This window comes from Theobroma umbraticum, unplaced genomic scaffold, assembly GCF_002168275.2.
Source record: "Theobroma umbraticum cultivar Fairchild unplaced genomic scaffold, ASM216827v3 scaffold_95.0, whole genome shotgun sequence".
Classification (NCBI taxonomy): Eukaryota; Viridiplantae; Streptophyta; class Magnoliopsida; order Malvales; family Malvaceae; genus Theobroma; species Theobroma umbraticum.
Genome location: NW_018397257.1, coordinates 2793878 through 2804461, shown reverse-complemented (window position 1 = coordinate 2804461; position 10584 = coordinate 2793878). Strand labels below are relative to the sequence as shown.

General features: G+C 30.9%; 1 non-coding gene across 1 annotated transcript; it reads right to left on the bottom strand.

Annotated features, from left to right (window-relative positions):
- Positions 1–10155: 10155 nt before the first annotated feature.
- On the bottom strand, positions 10156–10263 carry LOC149527430 (small nucleolar RNA R71). Its single transcript, XR_016351021.1, has one exon. It is a non-coding gene; the product is annotated as a small nucleolar RNA R71 (small nucleolar RNA).
- Between the last annotated feature and the right edge of the window lie 321 nt (positions 10264–10584).

Here is a 10584-nt window from a genome sequence, read left to right as displayed (position 1 = left end):
TTTGAAGTTGATAGACTGCCATAGCACTGGGAGAACAAGGCTGCAGCATTGATGAAAGAAAGTAGACATACAAATTTCCAAAAAGCTCAGTGCTGCAGTGCTGGAGAAGTAGTGCCGTAGCGTTGGGCGACTTTCCAAAAATAAAAGAAGTTGACAGAATTTTGAAATTAGGTTATTTGGAGCCTATTTAAGGGACCTTTTAAGGAGAATTGGAGGGGAAGGCAGGAAACAACTATTCTGGAGATTTGAAGCCAAGGACAAAGCAAGAAAATAAGAGAATTGCAGAGAGAATCAAGATCATAAAGCTTTAACTAATATTTTTCTCTCTTACTTTTGTGTTTTTCTTATTTTCTTTGACTTGGATTCATGACTAATTTCTTTGGATTTGTCTTTATTAGATATTATGAGCTAATTTATTTTTCTAGGATTGCAATTAAACTCACATGTAATCTAAATTTTTAATCTCTTCTTCGCTTATTTTCAATGGAATTTGAATTGTTTATTCCAATTTGTTCTTAATGCTTTTAATTGCTTGGCCACCAGTAAAATTGATTTAGGAACCTAAACAAACTTGGAAAAGGGAGTTTAGTGTAGACAAAAATTAGGATAGCATATGATCATATTACCTGATTTACGTATAGGATAGGGATATACCTATAGGCCATGTGTAGCCAGATTAGAGCCTGAACTTAATGAATCTATTTTAATTTCAATTCACATAGGGATATAGTGTTTTGGTTAAAATAGATATTTTTATAAGATGAGTCGGGAGACCCTTATAAATAATTTAGGACTTTAGGTTATCAATTCAAACCATTGAAATAAGTTAAGGAAGAGAGGTAAGATTTAAATGAAGTATGAGGGATATTGAAATCCTAGGCTTATTTGATTTGATATTTACTTAAGTTATTATTATTATTATTTTTTATTTTTCCTGTTAGTTTAAATTTTAGTTAATCAGTTATAGTTAATCAATTAATTTTGAGTGTTTGGATAAGATTAATTTGTTCTAATTTTAGTACTTAGTAAAATTTTAGATCAATTCTCTGTGGGATCAACACTCTGCTTGTTAATATATTGTTTATTCAATACGTATACTTGCATAGAGGAATTTTAACTATCATAGTGCAATGTCTGGAAGCCATCCTCTTAAAGGCAAAAGTGCCATAAGGGCATGTAATGGTAGTCTTTTCTTAATCAGCAAAAGCTATTGCTATTTGATTGTACCCAGAATATCCATCCAAGAAATAATAAAACTCCTTACCAGTTAATCTGTCTAGCATCTAAACAATAAATGGCAGAAGAAAATGATCCTTCCTTGTAGCTTTGTTGAGTTTTCGACAATCCATACATACCCTCTAGCATGTCACGTCCTTGTGGGAATGATCTTATTGTTGGAGTTGGCTACCATTATCATCCCACCTTTCTTTGGTATGCACTGAACTAGGCTCACCTAAGATTTATGCAAAATGGGGTAAATGATGCAAGCATCCAACCATTTAATGATCTTTTTTTTCACCACTTGATAACTTTATGAGATAAAGTTATTTGGACTTAATTCTAATAGAAATTTAGCTTAGTTCTTGTAGTAATGCATAGAAATTTGTAGGTTTTATTTAGTTATTTTAAGTAAGTTAGGTGGGTCAATATAATCTTAGTAAATTTTGTGCTTAAATTGGTGTTTATGTGCTTAAGATATGGAATTATTGATTAATTTGCAGATTTTGCACGTGTGCAATGAAAAGGGTGAGAAGTTGTCAAGTTAGGTGCTCTTGAGATGCAGACTTTCATTACAAATATCTCGTTTTGATTGGAAGGTGGTTGAAATCTTTGTCAAAGTTCAAGGAATGCAATTAAAGTGTTGAAGGCATGGCAAAACATTGAGCGCTGCAGTGCTGGATGATAAAGGATATAGCGTTGAAAAGGATCATGAAGGCGAACACATAGAAAGAAAAGTGAAGGCCACGACTTTGGGGTTTGAGAGCCTTATTGCTTGAAGAAAATTAAGCAAAAATTCTTTTCAAATTAAACTTCTTTCTGGGCAAAAACTTGCACTTTATTTAAGCAACCTTTTGGAGGATTTTTGAAGGCTTGAAACACTAGATTTAAAGTTGAGAATTAGCCTCAAAATCATTGAAAAATGTCTCATTAAAGTCAAAAAGAAATTGAGATATTTAAGAAGATTTGGAGATCTAGATTGCAATTCTTGGAATTTTTTTATCTTTTTGTTATTCTTTATTTTCTTGGTTTGGTTTTAATGTTTAAATTTTATTTGATGATGATATGTGACATTATGCGAAACTAATATAAGTAGCATTATGATTGAACTCAATACGTAATCTGAATTATTTATTTCTTTTTTGTTTATGTTTGATGGTTTTAAGTTGTTTATTCTATTATGTTCTTAATGTTTTTAATTGCTTGATCACCAATTAGATTATATTTGGAAACCTGGCTTAAACCTTGATGAAAGAGATATAGGTAGACATTGAATAGAATAGTGTATGATCGAATGCACTTAGCTGATTAGGTGGTTTGATTTGCATATATGGTAGATATACACCTAAAAGCCATATGTAACTAGTACTAAAGCACAAACTTAATTAATATTTCTTCAATTTAATTTGTATAGACATATCATAAGTTAATTGGGAAATGTATTTTTATAAGAACCTCAACAAAGACTGGTACATAAATTAAAACTCTAGGTTCGCAACTTAATCCATTAAACTAAGTTAAGAGATAGAGACAATATTCAGATAAAGTATTAAGGGATATCATACTCTTAGGTCTAATAGTCAATTGAGGTTAATAAAATAATTTTGTTGATCAATTTTAGATTAGTTTTAAATTTTAAGTTTGTTAAAGTTAATTTTGCTTTTTAATAATTTAATTTTTATTGTTTGGATAAAATTAGGATGTGTTAATTTTAGTAATTAACAATAAGAATTAATTCAATTCTCTGTGAGATCAACACTCTTTTCACCATTATATTATCTATTCGATATGTATACTTGCATGGGTAAAATGTAAACAACAAGTTTTTTGTGTTATTGTCGAGGAATTAATTTTTAATTCTTTCTTGTTAATATTAAGACCCAACATTCCTAATTTTACTTCAAACCCTTTCTTTAATTTTCAAGTACTTTTGTTCATTGCATTCGAAAAGCCCAAAATTTAGAAATTGTTCCTTTTGATCTAAAAATCAAAAAGACTTTTCGAAGACTTCAGAGGAAAAATCAATAAGTTTTTACTCTAAGCAAAGCAATGGTTGATCAACAAGGGGAAGAGACTATCTCTTTGAGTGAATATGTTGTCCCACTGGTTCAAGGTCTCCACTCCAATATCAGAAGACCTATTATTCAAGCCAATAACTTTGAAATTAAACCAACCATTATTCAGATAATTCAGATTTCTATTTAGTTTGGGGTTTTGCCTAATGATGATATTAATGATCATATTGTTAATTTCTTGAAAATTTGCGACACTTTCAAGGCTAATGGTGCTAATTATAATGCCATAAGATTGAGGCTTTTCCATTTCTTAGTGAAGATAAAGCAAAAATTTAGTTAAATTCATTTCTTGCTGGTTCTATTAGTACTTGGGATGCTTTGGCTCAAAAATTTTAAGAAAATTGTTTCCACCTACCAAGATAGCAAATATGTGGAATGATATCACCTCTTTCATGCAATTTGATTCTAAATCACTATATGAGGCTTGAGAGAGGTACAAGAATTTGCCAAGGTGTCCTCACTATAGGTTACCAAAGTGGTTGTAAGTTCAAACTTTTTACAATGGTTTGTTGGGATTTATTAGAACTACCATTGATGCTATAGTTAAAAGTGCACTTATGAGTACATCTATTGATAAAGCCTATGATTTGCTTGAGGAGATGGTTTCCAATAACTACTAGTAGCCATCTGAAAGATTAGGTACTAGGGAAATTGTTAGAGTTTATAAATTAGATTCAATCAATGCTTTGACTACACACTTGGCTTCACTCATAAAGAAAATTGATAAATGGAGTGTTAATGTTGTTCAGAGCCCTTTTGAGTATTGTGAACTTTGTGGAGAAAGACATTCCAATGACAATTTTCTCATCTATTCTAAATCCTGTTAGTTTGTTGAAAATAGGCAATAGAACAACAATCCTTATTCCAATACATATAATCCTGGTTGAAGAAATCATCTTAATTTCTCATTGAGCAACAACCAAGGATCTTTATTAGCATCTAAACCAAACTTGCCACCTAGATTTCCACCTAGAGTTCTTATGCTAGAGAAAAAGACTTCAATGGAGGAGATGTTCATGCACTTAATGGCAAAGACTAATGCCTACATGACAAAGAATTATACTATCATTTAAAGTCAAGTAGCATTAATCAGAAATCTTGAAACACAAGCGGGTTAACTTGCTAGTGCTCTTAATAACAGACCTCAAGGTAACTTATCTAGCGACACATAGCTTAACCCAAGAAGAAAAAGTAAGAAACATTGTATGACAATCGCTCCTCGTAGTGAAAAAAAAGTGTAATTAAAGAGGTAAGGGATAAAGAGTTAAATTTAAAAATTTCAATTCAATCTAATGAAATTGAAAACAATGCTAAAAAAAAAGTTGTGATTGAAAATTCTGCAAAAAAATTTGAGGAAAAATCACAATTAAAACCTGCACCAACACCTCCACCACCTTTTCGTCAACGTTTTCAAAAGCAAAAACTTAACAAACAATTCTAGAGATTTATTGATGCATTCAAAAAGTTGCACATTAATATTTCTTTTGTTGAAGCGTTGGAAACCATGCCAAGCTATATGAAGTTTTTGAAAGATATCTTCACCAAAAAAAATAAAATTGGAAAAGTTTGACATAATTGCACTTATTGAGGAGTGTAGTGCTATAAACCAAAATAAGTTTTCACTAAAGCTTAGGGATCCAGGGAGTTTTCTATTCCTTGCACTATTGGCAGTTTTAAAATTTCTAAAGCTTTGTGTGATTTGGGTACTAGTGTTCCAATAATGCCTTTGTCTATTTCAAGAAAACTTGGATTTAAGTAGATACAGCCTACTATAGTTACCTTGCAATTAGCTGACAATACAAACAAGCACCTATTTGAGATTATTGAGGATGTTTTGGTTATAGTTTGGCATTTATACATACTAGGCGACTTCATTGTGCTTGAGATTGTAGATGATGTTGAAATTTCTTTTATTTTAGAATGACCATTCTTAGCTACAACTAGAGCAATTATTGATATGAAGAATGGAAAAATAACTTTCAAAATTGGAGAGGAGGAACTAGAATTTAATTTGTCCAATTTAACTCAGTATTCCTATACAGATAGTTACTATAAAGTAGAGTCAGTTGATGAGGGTAAAGGTAAGCTTATTCCACCACCTTCAATAAAACAAGCACCAAATCTTGAGTAAGAGCCACCACCACCATCAAACTGAGCAATGTCACGAAAAGCATAATTTACCACCTTCAAGTCATCTTGATTTTGTGGTAGGATAATGAGTAGTATTTTCTGATTTGCAACTCCATCTATTGCCATGGAATCTTAAACCATATTAATGGAAAACCTTTAAGGTGGTAAAGATTCATTCTCAAGATATTATAGAGATTTATAATGGGCTTACTAGAGTAGTTAAGGTCAATAAACAAAGCCTTGAGCCTTATAAAGTAGTCCAGAAAGGAGTGCCATAATCAAGTTAGTGACTATAAAGAAGTGCTTCTTAGGAGGCAATCCAAGTATTAGAACTTAATTTAATCCTTTTAATTTTTATTATTAAAAATTTACTAATAAATTTCTTTTATTTTCGCAAGTACCATTTAATTAAAAAAAACATAAAATATACTTTAATGCCTTGGCCTTTAAAGAGTAAAGCCACAACACTCAAACTTGAAGCGGACAAGCAAAAGAGGCAATATGCTCATTGCTGCGGCTCTTAAAAGCAGTGCCATGATGTTAAAACCCAAAGTTGTAAAAGAAAAAAACCAAACTGTTGAGTGTCGCGATGCTCAATTATAAGAGCCGCTAGGCTGGTTCGGGAAACCCCTCTGCCAATTTTTAAATTCTTCCTTTTCCCTCTTAAAAACAAAGCTGTAGTCGCACACCCATGACCTTTTTATTCCTGCAATAGTCTTTCCCTCTAAATCCTCCAACACCCAATTTTACTTCTTTAAGATCTTACACCTTAACAACTTACACCTTCCTTCAACCTCCATCATAGTCTCAACAAGAAAGTTCTCTACAAAGCTTCTCAATTATCCTATGGGTGACAATCAAGCGAGGGATGATGAGGAAGAAGAAGAGGATTTGAGCTTCTCTAGATTCATTCAACTATCAAAGGAGTATTCTTTTCCCTTTCTTTTATTCTTTCTAACATTAAGGATAATGTTTAACTTAAGTTTGAGGGTTGAATTTATTTTATTTTGCCAATTAATGAATATTTTGTAGAATTTTTAGCTTTAATTTATTTACATGTTTATTTAGACTTTAAGTAATTACTATTAGTTGATCATTTAAATTTTTATACTTGATTGAAATTTTAGGAATTTAAAGTAGAGTCGTGCCAAAATGTTTTTGATGATTTCCTTATCCAATGACGATAACTAGTTGTCTTGAATTTTTAGCTTTAGGTGAATAAGGTTTTGTTTGGATTCATGCTAAATTCTTTTGTTTAGTATCATTATTAGGATGTGATATCCATAATTTTGTGCACCATATCATTTGTCTTGAATTATTGTGATTATTTAGAGAAAGTTTACAGTTTAGATTATGTCATAAATTCTAAAATTTGCTTGATTCTCTCTCAAGGTAAAATCCTAGCCAATACCTAGTTAAGGACATGATTTAGGCCATCTTTGGACCGTTTATACCAAAAAAACCAAGCTTGTTAAATCTTTATCTCTATTATACCCCTTTGAGCCTAATTTCCTTTTCTGTGTTTAACCATCTAATAATTAAGCATAGACTTAAAATAAAATTTCAAATTTTGCAACCCTTACTTCTAAACGTGTATATTGTTTTAGAAAATATATATTGAGCTAAATGCATATGGTAGAAAGGTGATGTTGATGTGAAAAAAGTTCAAAATATTAAAAATCAGCCCACTATTTCCTTAACTTCAAGTATAGGGATGTCCGAAGCCTAGCTATCCAAATCTAGATATAATTGATTTAATCCAAATTCATCAATCACTATTTAAAATTCCCTCATGTACAGAAATAGCCTTAACTTTAAATTTTATCCTCCTTAGAAATCGTCCAAATATAAACCACAAGAGTCTTGTGTCAACCGCAACTAGTTAAGCATATAACAATCTCATTCAAAATCAAACTATGGTTTCTAAAAATTGAAAGAATCCCTCTTCTGACCAACACCTTCTTTAGCAAGTTTATCTGCTTCTTTATTCCCTTTTCTCATACTATGAGTGATTTTCCAACTCTTCATTATTTTTAGGTTTGAAGTCTGAATTAAACATTGCAAGCACCTCCATGGAGTTGTCTTATAATTATTAATCCAAGATATTGCATTTCTAGAATCACTTTCTATCTAGAGGTTTAACGTTGAATTTCTCATGTAACTGGCAAAAAGATGAAAAGCCTCATTGATAGCCTGTAACTCAGCTAATTAGAGTTACAATCACCAATTAAATGTGAGAACTCCATTAAGAAAACCCCATTATTATCTTGTAGTATACCGATTCCAACTAGTCTCGAATTATCTGAAGCCACACTATCTACATTAAATTTCACTCAACTTTAGGAGGAGCCATCCATCAAACATTTAGTCTCATTGGTTTAACTTTATGTGACATCACTAATCTTTGAGGTATTTGAAACATATCATCAATTCTCTTAGTTATGTTCGACCATTTTGCATTAGACTAGGTAGCCACAAGTACTTTAATGAGATCATAGACTTGCATAGTTGATAATTCTATGAAATAGAATTATTTTTATGGTAAATTGTTCTTAAAATTTAGCTAAGTCTTGAGCTTAGGTTAAAACGTAGTTATTTTTAGTTATTCTTTTAATTAGTTTACTTTTATTAAGTTATTTTATTTTATGCCAATTTTATATTTATTTGTCTTAGTATAGTCATTAAATATTAGTTTTTATATTTTTCTAGCATTCTAGAAGAATAACGCTTAATTGCTTGAAGAAAAGTGTTTACGGAGTTCAAGCCCTATTAATACATGTTGCAGTATTTTTAGCATAAGTCTCATGCCAGATGTTCAAATGTTATGATTCTTAGACCATTGGACAGCTAAGAGACAAAGTTACAACTTTCATGGAGATTAATTTCCCTAATTCTACCTCAAAGATGGAGAAATTTGTGTTAGAATTTGATGGAGTGCATCAGTCAGGAAGAAGCAGAAGACATGAGACCTAGGGAGCACAGTGGCTCGGGGGGTGTGCTATGGTGTTGAGATGGAAATTTTGAAGAAATAAGGCAGAAAAGAGCAGACTATTGGCTAATTACGTTCCTATTGGGCTATACACTTATTCTAAACCCAAATTAAAAGTTTTTAAGCTAAAGTAATTTAGTTTAAGTATAATTAGGTTAAGTTTCAGTTGTAAATAGTTAGCTTAAGGAGAAGTTAGCCACACACACATTGAGGAGAAATCCTAAGAGAGGTTCAATATGCTAGAAGTTGAGGGTGAAGATTGAAGATCAAAGCTACCAATATTTATGTTTTTATTTATTTTTGCAATAATGAGTGGCTAAATTTATTTTTTTAGGGTTACAATTGAACTCACAAGTAGTTTTAAATTTTTAATCTCTTTCTAGCTTATATTCAATGGAATTGAATTGTTTATTCCAATTTGTTCTTAATGCTTTTAATTGCCTGATCATCAATTAAATTAATCTAAAAACCTAAACAAACTTGGTAAAGGGAGTTTAGTGTAGACTAAAATTGGAATAGTATATAATCAAATTTATTTGCTTGAATGAATAAATTGATTTATTATAGGATAGGAATATACCTAAATGCCATAAGTAGCCAAGATTAGAGCTTGAACTTAATGAGTCTATTTTAATTTCAAATCACATAGGAGTATAGTATTTTAGTTAAAATAGATACTTCAATAAGAGACTTGAGAGAGCATTATAAATAATTAAGGACTCTAGGTTAGCAATTCAACCCATTGGAATAAGTTAAAAGAGAGAGATAAGATTTAAATAAAGTGTGAGGGATATTGTAATCTTAGGCTTATCAATTTGATTTTTATTCCATTATCTTTTGTCTTAGATGTTTAATTAGTGTTAATTAGTTTAGTTTTAGTTGACTAGTTTTTAGTTTAATTAGTTATCTAAATTTTGATTGTTTGAATAAAACTAAATTATTTTAATTTTAGTATTTAGTAAACTTTTATAACAATTCTCTAAGGGATCGATACTTTGCTTGCTATATTATCTATTCGATACATATACTTACATAGGCAGAATCTTAATTGATAAGTATTGGGCACCGTTGCCGAAGAATTGTTTTCTAAAAGTTTTAGTAATACTAATACTAATACTAATACCAAGCAAATTTAGTCTTAATTCAAATCTTATTTTTTATTTATTTAATTTTGATTTTTCTTATTTTCAAGCATTTTTGCCATTGCATACAAAAGAGGAACTTGAATCTCATTCATTTTGATCTAGAGATAGAAAGAACTTTTAAAAGACTTCTAAGGGAAAATTTGCAAGTTCAAACTCTAAATCAAACAATGGTTGACAATAATAATGATGATAATCTTGGTAACAATGTTGTCAACTATATTATTGAAAAGAACAAAGCTCTGTGAGATTATACTATTCCCCTTTTCCAAGGCTTACACGAAAGCATTAGAAGACCTCCTGTCAATGCAAACAATTTTGAGATCAAGCTTGCTTACATTAAGTTGATTCAATCCTCTATTCAGTTTGGTGGGTTACCTAGTGATGATCCTAATTCCCATCTGATTAGTTTTTTGAAAATTTGTGACACTTTCCAATATAATGGGGCGACTAATGATGCTATTAGATTTAGACTCTTTACATTTTCATTAAGGGGTAAGGCAAAGAAATTATTGAATTCATTGCTCGCTGGATCTATTACTACATGAGAGGACTTGGCTAAAAAATCTTAGCAAAATTCTTTCCACCTATAAAGATTGCAAAGTTGAGGAATGATACAACTTCATTCACACAATTTGATGGTGAATCCTTATATGAGGCTTGATAACGGTTTAAAGATTTGTTTAGAAGGTGTCCACACCATTGGCTTCCTTAATGGCTTCAAGTTCAGACATTCTACAATAAGTTGGTCAGTTCAATCAGATCTACAATTGATGTAGTTGTTGGTGGTGCACTAATGGGTAAAAATCCTAATGAAGCTTATAATTTGTTGAAAAAGATGGCATCTAATAATTACTAATGGCTTTTAGAAAGATCTGGTTTTAGAAAAGCTGCTGGTGTTTATCAAATTAATGTCCTTAATGGCTTGATTTCACAAGTAGCTGCATTGACAAAAAGTTTTAACACAGTGGGAGTTAATGCTATCTAAAACTCTTTTATAACTTGTCATTTGCATGAAAATAGCCATTCC